The sequence below is a fragment of the Anser cygnoides genome, chromosome 4, assembly GCF_040182565.1.
Source record: "Anser cygnoides isolate HZ-2024a breed goose chromosome 4, Taihu_goose_T2T_genome, whole genome shotgun sequence".
Classification (NCBI taxonomy): Eukaryota; Metazoa; Chordata; class Aves; order Anseriformes; family Anatidae; genus Anser; species Anser cygnoides.
In genome coordinates, this window is record NC_089876.1 from 64888047 (window position 1) to 64906068 (window position 18022).

Below are 18022 nucleotides of genomic sequence, written 5' to 3' on the forward strand. Positions count from 1 at the left end.
TTTGATGGGACAGTAAGCTGCCTGCTGACTTTACTCTTCAGTTGTAAACACAGGACGTCTTCATCCTCATCCTAAGTACAGGATGTCCCATGCATATGAAGCCATGCATATGATAACCTTTGCATATGTCTGTACTCCCCTTCCCCTCCAAAGACCAAGAGGAAGTCTTCAGCAGTTTCCTCTGCTGACATTAGATGAGATTGATTAGATGAGAAATCTATGAGATTAGATTTTCCTGATATGTTACTGCTATTGGCCAAGTGTGGAGGTTTTATCCCACAGGTTGTGGGATGTCGAGCCTTCCTGCGATTCTGTATGGCTTACTGACTGTTTCAGTTCAAAACCACTGGCAGGTCTGAAAAGTTGTTGTTGCCAAAGTGAGGGATTTGTCTGAACTCAGTGGAATGCTTTAAAAAAAAAAAAAAAGGTTGCAAGGAAAAGAAATGTAGTGCTTGTAGTTTACTGGAAATGGGCATTACAGGGTGCTCAACCCCATTCAGTGCCAGACTTGGGAAATGTTTGCGATACCTAGCATTGGCAGTGGATTCCGCAAGGTATGTGGGCCCAAAAGCAACAAGCAATAATGAGGCACCTGTGAAACTGATAAACTGCTTTATGTAATAGTATTTTCTTAGGACTTGCATCCTTGTAGACAGTAGAATCTGCTTTTGGCAGGAGTCAAAACATGACAGGTGGATAAATATAACTGCAAAATATAAATTCTGGAAAACCTTAAGAGGACTAAGTAGCTGCGAGTTGAGGCCATCTTTCATCTTACCCTGTTAGTTGCAGCTGTTATGCATATGGTCGCATGTGGGCTAGGCGTACTGAAGGTTTTCTTAACCAGTTGAAGGGTGTAACTATGGTTCTGTTTACAGGACACAAAAACAGAAACAGGGGAGAGAGGCTGAAAATCTGGATCTGTCTGTTGGAGTGGTTTCCAGAGGACCCGTATAGCAAGAGAGAGGGAAGGGGTGAAATGTCATCCCATCAAAGGTTTGTAAAGGTTTGCAGTTTGCTGAGAGAAATTCCTCTACCACCCACCACCAGTAGTTCTTGAAGGTTTCAGTTAAAAAAAAAATAAAAAAAATCACTCGAGCCCTCAGATGTGGGTTAGGAGGAGTTTTGCTGAAGGAGAAAACTTCTGCAGCAGAGTCATTTCATTAAGGTACTATTTGAGGCTTGTGCTGCCATTCTGGATGGAGTGCATCTCTCACAGTGAAGGTGAGGTTTGGTCTGGGTAGATCGGATTTGTTATGCAGGCAGCCGCCGTTACCCCTGTAATGATGGTCGAGCATCATCCCAGGATATGGTTTAATATGCAGCTTTTAACAATTCTTATTTAAAAGGCAGCTTTCTCTCAAAAGTTGTGTGTAACTTGTGGTATGGAAGCTGGAACTCTAGAGAATCTGGCTTTCTCGAAGCTTGCTGTAAGTTTTGGGTACGTGTGCTAAGACTTTGCCACCGAATACCTGCATTTAAGTAGTTCTCGTTAGGATGTTTTACATGGAGAAAGAACTGTAATTATCTAAAATGGGTTGTCTGAACCTGACAGATCCTGTAACATCAGCTGGCACCTTATCTGAAAGCTGGTTAATCTGTTCTTGGTTTATCGAGATGCCTTAGGGACATAAAAGATTTTGTGGTGAGCAATCTTGTAGCATGAATTCACCATGCTGATTTGTTTAAGTGGAGGCTTTTTCATTTTTAATCCAAGTACAACAGTTTGTCTATTGGTTCTGGCTGCTGCGGAGCACGCTGAAGTTGTTGTCATTAGTATCCTTAATTTCCTTTACATTTTGTTTTGCTTGTTGCTTAATGAATATTTTTTTGGCCCTTTCAGGTTCTTCAGGTCTTCTGGTGGGTGTAGGTGCCTAGATACGAGTGGTGCTCTATGTATACATATAGACACTTTGAGCTGTCTGTCTTTCCAGTGCAGTACCTCTGACAAGGTTCTAGGCAGGGATCCGTGGAGGCCAAGCTTTTCTATTTTTCTGGCATTTTCTCTCACTCACCAACATGATGTTAATCTTAAAGGAAGGCCCACCTATGGGGTTGGAATCCCAATGGATTCCTTGGTGCCCTTGATTTTTTAAGTGATTTATTGCATCCATAATTCCTACTGAAATCCGTAAGACTTGAGCATGCATCCAGGTGTTTCTGGAGAGCTAACTGTCCCACCAGTGGGTCAGATACAATCTGTTCGCCTTATGCTTTACACTTCTTTAGAACTATCAGGTTTTGAGGTCTTTCTGCCCCTTTGTTCAATGCCTGTTCTTCTAAACAATTTGCCTACACACGGCCTGAAATGACACTTCACATTGACTGTCTTAAGTGGGACACCGAAGTATGCAAATCTGTCTCTTGTAAATGCAGGAGGTGAAATATTCAGAGCAGTGTGCTGAGGACAGTGCTGTGAAACACTCCGTGCTCGGCCTGCAGGGACCAGGGCTCTCTACTGGGGACAAGTGAGCCTTCACATCCAGGAAGCACTTGCCGTGAGCAGGTGGGGACTATGCAGCAGGCTCTGTCCCTGGCACTGCCTCTGATACAGAAGCGAGGGTTTATTTGAAACCACTCATGGAAAAAGCAATTGGAGACATCAGTAATACCTTCTGGAGGGGTTTTCCAGGCTTTCTATTGCAGGCCTCTCCTTAAAAGGAGCAAGCCTCACAACTTTCCAGCACAAAATTGCCTCTTCAGGAGCACTTACACAAAAAATGGCGAACAAGTTGTGTGCAGTATTACTGAAGTGATAAAGCAATTTCAGGGCAATATAGCAGGCCTGATCTGTATGTAAACCTGCCTGCAGCCTGAGCCAGAGACTGCTTGTTAAAATATACGTCTTGGACACTTATGGGCTTGTTCCCATTTGTCTTACACTTGAGTGTGGGGTGGCTGTTTAATTGTATTTCTTTGTATATATATTCATGATCTTTTTGTCTTTTCTTAAATAGACATCCTATTCTTTAAGTGCAGTATGGTTTATAATAAACTAAATTTCTGGTATTGCTTCCCAACTCAGAGTGCTTGCCTTGCAGGCAAAGATCCTGTGTTGTGAAGGACGTCCCAGTTGATTACCATTGAGGAGTGGAAGTTGCCAGTCCAACTGTGGAGCAGTCCATTCATAATGAGATAGAATTAATTCAATAGGGATATTTAAACATCAATTTAGGAAGGCTCAGGCTTGGTGTCTACCCTGCAAGTTCATTAAACCAGCAGTTATAAATAGCAGGAGACAGCTACAGGATTGAAATAAATGTACCTACTTAGCAGAGCAGATGCAGCACAGTCCAAGGGTGTGCCAAGAGTCCTCTTCCCATTAATGTGGTTGGATTTTTCAGCAATCCAATTTATTTCCTGGCTCTTTAAGACAAGGGGTGGGATTTTTCAAAAGCTTTTAGCTTCAGCTGACTACAGTAAGAGCAAAGATAGATTAGTGTTGAGAGTCTTTGAAAAATACTATTGAGGATGGCCAAGTATCTTACTTTTTGATATGGATATTTTACATGAGGAAGATCAGGAGGAGGACGTTCCCTTAAATGTGTGGGTATCTGAGGGCCTTTAGAGTTTCGGTCTTGAAAAGCTACTGGATTTGTCCAAAGTGGTGGAGTTGAAGCATGCCCTTCTGCTGCTCCTCAGATCTCTAATGCTGCGAGTAGTGTATTTAGGTCACATGTAGCACAACTGCAGAGGTAAACACAGAAATAATTACTGCATCAATTGCAAACATGCCTGCTGCGTAGCTGGGGGCCCATCGGAGTGGCTGTTTGGGTGCAGCTGGCCAAGTCAGCGCTAAAGGGTATGGGAAGGTGCTCAGGGGAAGGCAGGCTGTGGGAGAGGAGCAGGTGAGGAGGTCAGCCGTGCCCGGTAAGTGCAGAGCTAGCAGCTGGGCACCGCACCGCATGCTGACACAGCCCTCGTGGCCGCTCTGACAATGCAAAGGAGAGATTGCATAATGCAGGGAGAGACCTCCCGTTACCTTCGTGGCACATCTGGCTGTGCAGGATGAAGATGGCCACTTTCGGGCTCTGAGTGTTTTGTTAGGGACCTGCTTTCAGTGGGTTGGACTTCTCTAAGGCAGGACCCCTTTCATCCCTGGCAGCTTGGTTCGTTCTGCGGTTAATAGCAGTGAGTGGTAAGGTCAGGAAGCTCTCTTGCCTTTCACTGCAGGGGTTACAAAGCATTAGGTTTCAAGAAGGATATTTTTGTGTTTATGGCTGGGTTCAGGGAAGAGGCTGTGACCTCAAAAAATCTGGAGGAAAGAGGGGGGGGGTACTTGAAATTTTGGTTGATTGGCCTATGGGAAGACTTCTTGTAGGTGTGGGAGTGACAGAGGAGAGACATTTGTAGGAGGAGGGTACTTCAAGCAGCAGCTAAACACAACCCCTTTTCCCCCACTAATTACTCCAGCCCTTGTCAGCGGGGGATTTTCTGGATGTTGTTTTTTCCAGTCTCTTAGGCTCTATTCTGCTAATTGCAAATTCTTGCAGCTCTCACTGAAGCACTTTTATGGGATGAAGGTACATGGTGATATGAGGCTGTGTCTAGATTTGAACTGTCACCCTAGGCAAAGACTTTCTTGTTTTCTTGGCAAGAATAGAGGGTTTTTCACAGCCAGTTAATTAAAACAATTGCTTTCTTTGCAACACCTCTTGATTGAACTTTTTTTTCTTTTCTTTTTTTTTTTAACTAGACTTCTGCATAAGCTGATCATATAAAGGCTTCTTATAAACACCTATGTTTGTTTCAAACACTTTGTGCTTCCCTTACACCTCACATCCACCTCATTTAGGTGTCTGCGTGGCTGAAATCGGACTTAACGCACAGAATGGTGCTAACGGGCACAGTGGTATTGCTTTGCCTTTGCTGTGCAGCCGAAGGCCCTCTGTGGTGAGAGTGGGTGCCAGTCACAGTAGGTGCACTGGGGGAGCTGAGAGGAGCAGGCAGCTGCTTTTTGTTCAGCCTTTCTGGCTAAGCAATCAGTGCCGCTTTTTATCGCTGCCAAGGATGTTCACTGTTTCTTTCCTGCACCCCCGATGTATTACGTTTTCCCCTTTTCCCCTTTCAGTGTATTTTTTAAAGTAGTTACTGAAGTGTGCTAATATCTCATTCTGACAGAGCAAAACTCCGGTGTCTTTGCCAAGCTTTCATTCCTTGCTTGTGACAGCTGGGAAATGAACTAACTTTTTTTTTTTTAACTTGCAAAGTCCAGGTGATGAAAGGTAAGGCCAGAGTGTTCCTCCCTGAGTGTGTAATGAGACTCCCACGTGTAATAACAGAAAGCGATCGTTCTTGGCAGTGCTGGTTGTTAAGGAAGATACTGAGTGTCTCTGGTGCAGGGAATTAGTTATTTTCCTGTCCAGGAAGGTATGGTATTTGCAAATTCCCCTCTAGGGTCATTTCTGAAGTTGTTTTTGAGCTGGGGAAAAGGAGCAGTGTCCCTGAATTACACTATGTGTATGTTAGGTCTGATTAAATATAGGTATCAGGCTAGTACCCATAGCACTTTGGCACACCTGTTTGGATGCAACACATAGCGTCTGAGTGTTGCCCTTCCACCAGCTGCCCTGTGTGCCTTTGGCGAGCCCTAAAAGCCTGGTGTTGAAAATCTTCAAAGGGACAGTTATGTCAGGGATCTTGCGTGAGTGAAAATAAATCTCATCTTAATCTACCAGCGTTTCCCACATTATCCTCTCTGGTTGACACTCTTTATAGACGCAGTTCTACATCTCACTCTGGCAAATCCTTTACTTTGAAAAAACCTCATGCCTGAGTGAAGCTCTGAAGCCTGCTCCATATTTTACTTTTTCTCTTCCTCTGCTGGGACATATTTAGCTCTCCCCACCATGCTTCTGCTTCGTACCAGGGCTGAAAACCAAGGGGATAAAAGCTCTTGGGCTTCCTTTCATCCCAAATGCTGCCGTCAGGGGAGTGCCAAGGCTGCTGTGCACACAAGGGTCTGTGCACTGAATTTTTCCCTGGCTGAACTTGGCAGCTTGCCTCTGACATTGTTCTCCTTTCCACAGAGTCAGTAACTTCTCTTAATTTCCAGCAACATTTAAGCTCTTTTCCATGCATTTCTCCAGCCCCTCAAGTGCCGCTAAAGAGTCCTTAGGAAAGGAAGGGCTGCTTAGCCACACGAAAGCAGCTCTATCTTTGCCATCTTGCATGGTTCCATAGAAGAAGTTCACAACACAGACTGAAATGTCACCCTCAAACTTTGCTTGTTTTTTGCTTGTGGATCGTTTCATATAGCGGTAATGTCACTCGGTGGTGGTGTTAGTCACCTTTAATTGTGTCAAAGCTGGGAGGTATCTAGTAGAGCTTGCTGCCTTACGAAGGTTTATTCAAGTGACTTAGAGGTGTGTCATGTAGGACTCAGAAAGCATCTTTTAATTCTAGGATTTCAATGTTTCTTTGGTTGTGATGCAGTTGGACTGATGCTGAAAAGTGACTTGAGTTTGTAAAGGAGTTTTAAAAAAAAACGGGATTGTAACATGCCCTTTCAAAGCAGTCACAAATGCCTGGGCCTGGAATAACATGAACATGCAGGAGAGAATTTTCCACCCATGCAGAGGCCAGGGTGAACTCTGCAGATCTGAATTCTGCTTTCAGAGGTTTCTGGATGTATCTGAGATGAGCAGCCATTGCAGTGGAAGAAAAGGCAATGAATGTGATCATTTTCTTCTCCAGAGAAATGGTAATGTGCTTTTGATGCAGATTATTTATAGGGCCGGTGCATTTAAAGGCACAGTGTCACGTCCTCAGGTATTTTATTGAAAACCTGCCTCCCCTGGTTTCTTTGTTAGAAAACAAAACACAAGATTGCCATGGTAATAACGCCAATACAGATAGTGGAGCTGTTGAGCAGTTCAGCTTAGGTTATTATCAACTTCCATGAAAAATCCATAACCGTGAAAGCACAAGACGAATTTGAATATGATTTATATGAAATAAATATATAAAAGTGGAGTCACTTCAGCTTGCCTTCTGGTTTTCTCAGCCTGATGCTGTTGCAGCCCTGCCATACTTCCATGTTCTCTTTGCAAATTGAGGAATTGATACAAATATTTTTGGTTAAGTGGAAGTTAAGATTCTTCTATAGCAACTTCCCTCTGAGAGGAGAGTTAAAATCATAAAAACCCGCCTGGCTAATACTGAATTACTTGGTGCAAAGTTTGAGGTAAAAGAGTTACAACTGACCACTTTGCATTTGATACATGTGATCGGGGCATAACAGAGAAAATTATGTATAAAATAAAGTGATGAATCATTCTCAAAATATCTTCATTTTGCAGTAGGTATGAGTGATTTAGTGGTCACTTCTGCCTTGATTAACTGCAAGTTTGCTTGCAGCTTTACACGTAAGACGTTCTTGATTAAGAATGGTCTTTGCTTTTTTTTTCACTAGGCAGTTTTATTGGAAATCTGCCTTGACCAAAGGTGACACAATTTACCATGCCAGATGTAGAGGAAAGTAATTCAATATAAACTTGACGCTGCCTTTAAAGCCACAGGGTGAATAGCTGTCTACTTTGTAGATTTGAAGTGGTTCTTCAACTTCATCTTGAAACTTCTTCAGTTTTCAGAGGAAAAAGTGCCTCTGGGAAGTTTTTATGAGCTGTATACTGTCACTTTGACGTGGAATGTTATTCACATAAACATTGTTTTAGATGGACAAAGTAAAAAAATAAGCAATTCCTTTCATGGTATGGGGAAGACCTCCTTTAACTGGAAGCTCGCTGTGTTAATCTTCTGTCTTGAACTGATAGCATGTGCCACTATAATTACCTAAGCCACCTTAATTCTTTGCCTAATTCTGTTCTGTGCATTCACGTGAAACTGCTAAGGGACAGAAAAGTCTAAGGAATTTACCATGTGAAAAAAAAAATCTCATTTAGAAGCATTTTGATTTTAAGCCAAAGATATTTCCATGGCTGAGAAGGGCTGAATGGCGTAGGTGATGGTTGGTACTCTAAAGCTGCCCTTTTGGGATTAAACTCTATGCAAATCTGTTGGACAGTGTGGGAACAAGCTATCTCAAAGCTCTGGGTTTCTCTCTGTGTATATGTAAACAAGAGTTTGAAGCACTTCACAGCATAAACACTGGACCTGTCCATTGAGCCTGGTAGCTATTTCATCATTCCCCTTACGGTCGTACAATGTGTTTCATACAGTGAGTTTTCTGACTCATGCTTTACCAGAAAGCACAGCTTTGTTCAAACGAGGCTCTGTCTTACTGATAAACAGGCAAACTGGTCAGCAGCAATATCACGTTGCTTCTGCATATTTACTTTGTAGGCGTGTATAGCACGCGTGCTGCTTGGAGGTGACTTGGTGGTTGACAAGTGCTGTACTGGTAATGAGAGGAAAAGTAGAGATCATTGAGATTCTTACTAACTTGATGGTAAAGTTGTATATCGGATCTTCGCTGCTGTCCTTGGTCAGTCACTATCACCCCAGGCAGAAAAATGCCCCCCTTACTGTATGAGTTGATCAGGCCGGTTGCATGCTAAGTCTTCAAGATGCCCCGAAGTATGTTTTTTTTGTCTTCTTCCCTTGTTTGAGCAGATATTCTTTAGGCGAGGAAAGAGTTTTGCAGGCACTGTGATCTCAACAAGACTTGAAAACAATTCTAAGATGGTTGCTGCTCCACCATTTATTGCCTTTTCATATACAGGGTGGCTGACGGCCTAATTCCCCCCCTGCATCTCTATCAATTTCTCTCCCTTTGGAAGCTCTCTGATAGAAGTGAAGCATACTGTTAATAAGTAAATGGCTTTAGCCCACCATCCCCAAAAGAATTCCCTCTTCCTAAATCCAGTAGGGCAAAACAACACTTGGAATTAATGGGCCAAGCAGTTCTAGCAAGATGATGAGGTGAATAGCATCATTGAGGAAAGACTCCCCAAAGTTGTGCAGCTCTGGCTCCAGGAATCCAACCCACCTGCCCTAGGAGTTAAAGCAAAAATTCAGTGCCCCAGGGCTATAATTATCTCTGTGGCACTTCAGCTCCATGGATAGGAGCTAGTGGGAAAAGAGCAGCCAGCTGAACTGCAGGTGTACTCTGGGCAAACTGGGATGTAGGATGCCCTTAGTGATACCACCCTGTGAAAAGTGTTATCCCCAAAGCAGAGTTGGGGGAGAGGATATGGGCTTGGTTGTTCAGTGCACAGGGGAAAAAGGGCTGGGCTAAATTTGCTGCATGTGTGACCAGTTGCAGCTGATGCAGTTGTGGTTGTGCTGGCAACCAAGGGAGTAGTCACACGAGCAGAAAAGTAGGTATTTCCAAAGACATCCACAAATAGCTTGCTTGCCAGAGAGACTCGCAGAATGAAGGGGCTCTGGCTACTGTACGTACCAGTGTTGGGGTGGAACAGGGCATGAGGCAGGATCAGGGAGCATTGGGAATAGAGCTGTGAGCTGGTAAGTTCTTGTTCCCTGCGAAAAGTGAAAATAATGTCTTCATTCTTATAAAGTCCTGACGTAGGCTTAGTGCAAAATCCACTAATGTGAACGTAACCAACATCTGGATTTTCTTCTGTAAGCCCTGCTCTGTGTTTTCTGTTGCCTTTTGTGAACCTCAGTGAGCTGTTCCTATTGGAACCTTCTCAAATGCTGATCCACAGTCTGTTTTTTTTTTCTGAAACTCCTGTCCTTTTCTTCCTTCCCTTTTCATTCCACACTCCGACATCTGCTTATCCATCAGCAGAGCTGAGAATTTGCTTTTCCATTCACTTCTTGCTTCTGCACTGGGAAGAAGGCAGGTCAGCCCCTTCTGGAGGGACTGACGCAGGTTGCCGTTGAGGTCAGCTGGCAGGGGAAGAGGTAGACAGTGTAGGGATGGGTAAAGAGGGGCTCTCTGAGTGCCTCCCGTGCCACAGAGCTGAGTCTCCACTGATCCCAGGAGGTGTGGAGGATTATGCCTGTGACCTACTAACCTCCTCCAGTCAGGATTGGGGGTTTTGGAAATGAGCGCACAGATGGCCACTCTCTGGATGACAGCAGATGCTACCGATCTAATGAGTAGGATCAATCGATGTTTTAGCAAAATTGTGGTGCACGGACGTCTGTAGAACCGCAGTGCTTCTCCCTTCTTCCTAATACCCGCTGCTTCTGGGCCCTTTTTCCCTTCTTCCCTTGGCAGCCCCCCATTTGTCTCCCCCTTTGGATCAGGCTGGCACAAAGACGATGCAGATAATTTTGATTGCACAAGGAAGCTGTTAGGGAATTAGAAGATTAAGAAATGTGTGGAAGGAGAGCCAGAGATCTTGGGGCCAAAAACTTGTTTTACTCCGATGCCAGTAGGTTGTTATGACAAAATGGGTGTTAATGAGAAGAAGGAAATCAATCACATACAGAATACCCTGCTGATAGCAGAGCTATAGTCTTTCTGCCTCCCTACAGAGTATTGCTCTAGTGTGAGCTTTACTGGAGCTTTAGCTTGCGTAACCGTGAACTCTAAAATAAATGTTTTTGTCATCATTCACTAAGGCAAGCTTTGTCCTTCCCTCACAAATGCTTTTGAGGAAAGCCTTTTATTCTGACTGTCTTTTGCAGCTGTAGGTCTTGTCCCAAGGACCCACTGCAGGTTGTCTCTTTCTGTCAGGATGATTTCAGGGGTGTTGAACTTGCTGTAAAGTTTCTGTTGTGTTGGGGCAGATGCTGTGTTGTGAACGTGTTCATGCCTTGAAGAAACAACAGCTTATCGAGAGGCAAGAACTGCCTTTCCTTTATCTCTTCTGACTCTCGTATCTCTCTGACTTTTTGATAAGCCCAAATGAACTATTTCACCTGTGACCTGCAGGAATGGAAGCCAAAGAACCGCCAGAAGAAATGGAAGTTAAAGGACACTCAAATTTCTGAGAGACATTTCATCAACCTGAAGAATAAATAAGATAGGGTGAAAAAGGTCTGAGTCCTAGTTCATTAGTCATGGCAGATGATTTCCTTTCTTCTTTATTAGTGTCAGCCATTTCCCAGGAAAACAGTATGTTCAGTAAAAGAATTCTGTGTGGTATCTGAAATGAAAGCTCTGAGAGCTGTGCTTTGAATCCTGATCCGACGTCTGTTTGCTCAGGGGAGAGTCTTTCTGTTTGGATTTACTTACTGATTTGTTATCCACTGAGTGAACTTTAAAATAATGATATTAAGTGTATCAAAACTACGTGTGGGGAAGAGCATTGCCATCTGAAAGCTGAAGAGGAAAGCAGATGTTAGCTGAAATCAGAGCGATTCTTTACAGATGTGTTTGTACTTGTATTGCCAGATTTACATCTATAAAAATGCAGATCCCTCTTGGTGCATTTTGCCTTATGGTTTGTGTAATCACTGGAAGAGTAGTGTAGACATCAGCAGTTAGATGGAAATAAAAGTATGTGTTAATCAGTGGAGCCTTTCCTTCTGTTTGTAAGGAAACATATGAATGGACTGGTCCCAACATGATCGTGGTATTGGGCTTGTGTTCAATTCTTGCTTCCAACTAGGGACCTTGATATTTAAATATAGTAATGGGAACTGAGTGCATCCAGCTGAGGAGGGGTGTTTGATTTAGCTCTGAGCTGCTGGTATATAATATCCTGTGAATTACATGGGTGTGCATGAAAGGAGAGGTATTTTGAGCAGCCTGATCCGTGTAGACCTCCAGCAGTTACTCGCTGTTGTGTTCACGCTCCAAGAGCAGTTTCATAACGACGTGACTTATTAGGCTTGGATTTCAGGCTCTGATTAATAACTTGGCTCCTCTGTGCTGAAGCTACATGAGAGGTTTTTTTTTTTTTTTTTTCCTGGGTGAAGTGTGTGTCCTTATTTCGCACTTGCAGTTCTACTAGGGGAACCTGGAATCAGCAGCAGGAGGGTGAGACTGTTAAATCTCTGCTTTTGCTTGCTTGGAACCAAACAGATTTCATGGTTTAAAAGTGGTAGCGAGTGGAAGGATGCTGGAAATAAGAAACGGAGCAGAAAGCATGTGTGTCGAAACCTGTTTGCACTCAAAAGGAGAGAACTGGGCTCCACAGTGAGTCAGCTGTACACTCAGCCTCAAAGAGCCACTCATCATGACAGAAGTATGTCTCAGGGCCACTGTTCCTGGGGAGCTTTGGGCAAATATGGTCTGCCAGGGATAGTAGAAGATACCGATAATAGATAATAAACTTTATGTACATAATAAATATAGTAATTACACAACTCTACGGTGCTGCAGTGACATTCTGGTCCTTGGCAGTAGAGCACTGATAGCATTGTGGGTTTGGGGGGTATTTTACTTTTTGGTTTTGTTTTTGAAATGGGTAAGTAGCTCTTACAAGGTGAATGAGCATTCAGGAAAAGGAAAGGACACACTAAATAACAGCACTCACAGAGAAGAGTAATCAGCAAGGGTTTGCTGTAGACAGTGAAACAGTGCACTTGGCTTTTTGTGCAGAGAAGTCAGAAAGGCTATTCTGAAAACAGAAGATTCAAAGCTCAGGACGTTTACCAAACATCCTGCACCAAATCTGGGCAGAGAGAGGTGTCACATCCTCAGAGACACTAACTTAAGGTTTTGCTGGGACCCGCAGTCCAGACGAGTGAGTATCTCCATGAACTGTATGGGAGTGGAGGGTAATGAGCCTCTGTGGATTCTCTGCTGAAGCTGTGTAAAATAAAAATGGTCTCGAAGAGCTTGCACTGGGTAGCACTGTCCTTTGCAGTGACATTGCACCTTACTTCTTCCACAAAATGCTCAATGTGCTGTGCTAAGTGCATGGCAGCATCTCCATAAGAGGGTGGTAGCGGTGATGTTTCACATTCGAACACTTTGTGGTTACTGTGGTTTGTGGATAAGGATGAGACCAGCTTGTCACCCAAATTCTTGTCCAAAAAATAAACTTGGGAGATGGCAAATGACAGGTCCACAAAGTTCCAGGAGCCATCCTGGGGGAAGTTATGTGGCTTGGGGCAGATCTGCTCCCGGAGGGGAGATGGGCTGACAGAAATTGCACAAACTACATGGTTTCAAGCCCATGAAGGCAGCGGAAACTCACAGGCTAGAAAAGTTTCATTCCCCAGGATGTGGCAGGATTTTGATGTGTGGCTTTGGCCTTTCGGTTCTTAGGCCTTTAAAGAGCCTTCTGGGGAGTCTTGCAAATCTGCCTGGCTCTGCTGCCTCTGCTCCAGACGCTGAAGAGAAGAGGAAGTCTTCTTCCTGCGCCTTGCTCTGAGGCGGAGTGCTGACCTGAATATTCAGCTGGGTACTGACTCTTCCTTGTGCGCCGGGTATTCCTAGAGAACATGTCTGACCCCGTTTTGTTGGACTCGCTCTTATTTGGGTTTCCCTTTATCTGTATGGGACTTGTTCTGCCTTCTTTGAATATCATGGTTTTCTTGTTCCAGCCTGTTTCTATGTAAATTGCCTAGGATGGGAAACTTCAGAAGGATGAGTCTATAGAAAAAAGAAATGTAGTCAAGTGACTTCATTCCAGCATGCATTTCATCGTGGGAATGAGAGCTCGCTCTGCAGAAAGAAACTGCTCACCAATCAAACAGTGTAAACTTATTTAATGGCAACAATTGTTCCTTTGGCAAAGCCTAGCTAAAGCTCTCTAGAGGGATTAGTCTAGGCTTTGCATTAAAGCTGGACTGAAACATACCCCGCATTCCTAGCGGAAGAAAAGTGCCATCCAGAACAGTTGTTTCACGTATGCTTCAAGAAATGGGGATTATTTGGAAATGGACTATTTCAACTAAGTGACTGTTATGGCCTGTGGAGTCACAGTTGCTTATCAGGGACAAAAGAAACAACAATGTAACCACAGAATATGTTGATGTAAATTATTCATGTGGATTTTTGGTGTTAAATGTTGTCAGCTGTACAGTTCAGGTATCAAGCTCATGCTCTAAGCTTAGAATTGGAAAAACTTTTCCTTGGGCTTGGCCGTGAGGGGTTTGCAGCTTCTTGGAGCCCCAAGAGGTGATGTGCGTGTGGATAGCCTTGTACCATGGGTACGAGAATGAGGTGACAGGATCCGTGCTAAAAATCTAGCTGATGAACTGACTGTTCTGGGATCTGTACAAAGAAATGGTGCTGGTTTCTTTTTGTTAATCCGAATCTGGTTTCCATTCTAGCTGCGTCAGTGTGGGTTATATTCAGTGGTGAAAAGGGAAGATTTCAAATTCTTTTCCCTGATCTACTTAAAATATATATGTAATATGTAAATGTATGTGCCTGTTAAACAGGCAGTATTTTTTTTAATTAATTGCTTGCCTTCGAATTTAGATTGCTCTCTCTCTTGTGGGTTCCTTTAATGCTTTGGCAATAAATAAGAAGCTTCCAACTGCAGACAAAACCACATTTGGGGTTAAATGCATGTGTTTTTTGATTGTTGGACCTTTCATTTTGGAAAGAGGGCTAAAGAATGTCATTTTCTCTTAGGGTTCAGTCTTGCTTTGCTGTAATGATCCGTGTGACTTCAATGGTACCAGGTCAGGTTGTCGGTGCATCATCATCTGTCAGCACCTGCAGGAACAGCACAGGCAGAAGGAGAGCTGTGATTCAGGACAGCTCTGAGGAACAAATGTAACTTCAAGTATATATTTAAGCCTGGTTGTTTTCAAGAAGATTTAAATCCATATTTAAAGCTCAGCATCTGTTGAAGTGCTGTGCAGATTGCTGATATAAATAGTTTGCTGAACCGGAGCTGCTCTGTCTACGTGGGGAAACCTAGGAGCAGGCAGATTTCAGGGAGCGCTTTCGGCCGCTCTGCCACGCTGGGATGATGCAAGCAGAACGGCTTTGCCAGATGACTATTTCTGGTATAGGTTCTTGCTGTCCTTTCGCCTTTCCCTTAGTTCACTTTCTAGCGAGGACAGCATTTTAGGACCAAATAAGCATTCATTTTGTCACAAGAGGGAGAAGTGAAGCATAAAATGGGTCTGAAGCTTGAGTGTTGACTCCCTACCTCCTGCCCACCCCCCTGGCTGACCCCAGACTCATGCAGGCTTACAGAAGTGTGGCTCTGCTGAGAGTCGTGTCCCCCTCTCCCCCAAGTTTATTGTAAACAGATGCTGGAAAGATGAGCAGGGCTCTCTCTTCACTGGAAAGCTGCCAACATGCTCTATATAGCTCACCCTAGGGTCTCCCTTTGTAAGTGGAGAAATGGAAAGAGCTTTCTTCTCCCAGCATTACTTTTGAGGAGCATTCTCATTTTCCCTGCTACATTTACTTGTCTGAATGTCTGATGGTAAGCTGTCACTAAATTAAATGCTAGGTGTCTCTGTAGTTTCTCACTGTTGAATTCTGGGTTGCTTAAAAGGGAACTCCAGTGGCCAGACCCCTGTGGGCTGAGATCTTTCTAGAGTTGGACAAAGTTAGGGCGATGAGCAGCTCCGAGTTCCCCTTGGAAGCAGTGATTCAGTTGCTGACCTTCTCCTGAGTCACAAGTGAGCCAGGCTGCCCACCTGTTGCTCCGAGGTCGTGTGCTCACTGACTCTGACTTATGTCCAAAAATGTACAGCAAGAGTTGGTGGTGGTCGCTGCGCCTCTACCAACTCTTTCCTCTAGCACTGCCTCGGGCAGCTCTGCTCATCCTGCTGTAGTGCAAATTTCCTTTGCATTTCATTTTCATTTCATGGCTATGCCCCTTCTCAGCGTGGTAACGTGGATTTTGTCCTAAACCTGTCTGTGCCTGTGGAATATAAAGCATTGCTTGCTCTTAAGGGGTGAAGGGGGTACTTAATAATTAGCTGATTAAGAGAAGCAACTTTTCGTAAGTTGTTTATGAAAGGCGTAAGGAAAACTTGAGGAAAACACATTTCAGCAAACTGTCCTCATTAATTTGTTACGGAGAAGCCAAGTACTGCGGAGGACTTGAAGGCTAACAGCTTGCAGCTGGTGCAGCCCATGGAAAGTGATGACTTTCGGACATCCCATATTTCACAACAGTTGGAGCTGTAGGCTCATAACTGGAACTTGGCAGCGTTTAGGAAGCTCTGTATGTATTCTCTTTCCCTTCATTTTCTGAACATTGATACAACAACTGTTAATTGAAGGGTTGGGGGTTAGTTTTGCCCTGCTGGCAAAGGAAGTGTAGTTATTTTTGCAGCAGAAAGTAGTCTGGTGGATCCATTTCTTCACGTATTTCCAAAATTGACATTTTGCACCATAAACGAGCAACTTTATCCTCCCTCCGTGGCTAAATCTGAATGCTTTGGAAGGCAATGCATATTCCTCAAGTGCAGTTGAATGTTATTTGGGGGTTAGCAGAATAGTTGAAGTTTGAATTCTTTACACTTATAGCTATGGGTTTGTGATGAAACTCTCTTCAGTACTGTCCTGTGACTAATCCCATCATTTTGTAATTTGTTAACAGAATTGTGTAATTTAAAAAAAAAAAAAAAAGGAAGATGAGAAGGTATTTCCTTCATCATTCTGCAGTGGTTATTGCATACTTTTCATGGCTAAGAAACCTATTGATCAAAGTTGTGATGTTTATAGCCATTTTTGCCAAGTAATTTGGCATAGATATGAGCAGGGCAGTGAAGTGGAAGTTGTAATGCTTTGGGGAAGAACCTGTTCATTCCTGTTGTCAAAAGGGAATGTGGCTGTTTTAATCAAATTGAAGGGCTTTGAAGATATAGAGAACTCTCAAAATATGAAGTGATATTAATATGCACATTTACTGAATTACAGACAAGATTGCTTTCTGAGAAGAAAAGAGGAATTGTGTGTTTATAGATTTCAGGAATGCTGTGCAGTACTTCATGTTACAAGTGTGTAAACACTCCATTGATAAATGCTTATATTGGCTCATCATTTTTGAACCCTTGGTGATGATTATTTTACAGCATTTTTTAGTTAATGAGGCTGAGACCAGAAAAAGCATTTTTATTTCTTTTCATCCATTTTCTTTAGATGGAGAAGTACCATATTCGTACTAAGGTCTCTTTGAAATTTGGAGACTTGGGAAGTTTATTAACATTTTGGCTGTAGCCTGCTGTCTTCAGCACGTTTTAGAAACTGATGAATATTTCGGTTTGCTCCGAGGATTCATCTGGGAATGGAATCTCAGAAGGAGGGCTTTGCAAGTCCTGGGAGCTGGGGCTACCTCTGTTCTTGGTTGAGCTGGAGATGGAAGTCTGAGTGACTGCAGCAGTCAGGTCACCTGCCTGATGACTGCACTCAAGAGTTATGCTCCGTAGCACAATCACTTTCTCTTTTGGTTGAATCACGGTACTCTTCTGCTTCTCACTAGCGTTAACGGATGATGCATTGTAGTGACATAAGCTTGTCTACTTGTGAACTATTTATTAGTAAATGCAGCTTTTTAGAAGTGTTTAAAGTTCCTTCGGGTTTTCAACGGAAGTGATTGTTTTCTTTCAAGTCCCATTCAGTGAGAATAACATTTATAAACTGTTTCGTACATTTAAAAATGATCATCATTTAAGTCTGAAATCACAGTATGCGTAGCCAGAGGCCTCCTCTTTGATTATCTGCTGTAATTTTACATCTGTTTTCACCGTGGGTCTGTGTCGGTCAGGCTTGTGGTATTTATTGCAAGTGGTTTAACTTACTGCCTGCACTTGTCTGAAGTATTTGGAAGTGCTGGTGACACTGTGTTTTTCTGCAAGCATTTTAACTCGGTGCCTGTAAGAAATGGGACAACAGCTTTTTGCCCGGTCAGCATTCACATGGACGTCGCGTGTGTAGGAGCTGCAGCTGGTAGTGACTTCTGGCAGGGATGGGTCACCTGGACACTGCTGCCACCGAAGCTTCAGGGTGTGAAAAGAGGGGCCATGGGCACATGTCTTAGGAGAGCTTGAAACCTCTATGGATGCAGGATCGCATTATGTGGTATATCTGTCTCTGAAAGAACATCCTCGTGAGCAAGTCGTGTGAGAAGGGATGCCCTTCATCCACCATAAACTGGGATTCTGCAGGTGTGATCCATGTGCTGTGGACATCAGCATGTGCCTTTGGGGAAAAATCAGAGAAGTAGTGCAGCTCCTGAGGATCTCAAGAGGGAATTCTGGCCTCCCTTGAGTT

The 18022-nt window shown here is 43.5% G+C and overlaps 1 protein-coding gene across 11 annotated transcripts in view; it reads left to right on the forward strand.

The window, feature by feature from the left end:
- Positions 1–18022, forward strand: part of SLC4A4 (solute carrier family 4 member 4) — a 230004-nt gene that overhangs the window by 80100 nt on the left and 131882 nt on the right. The window lies entirely within an intron of this gene.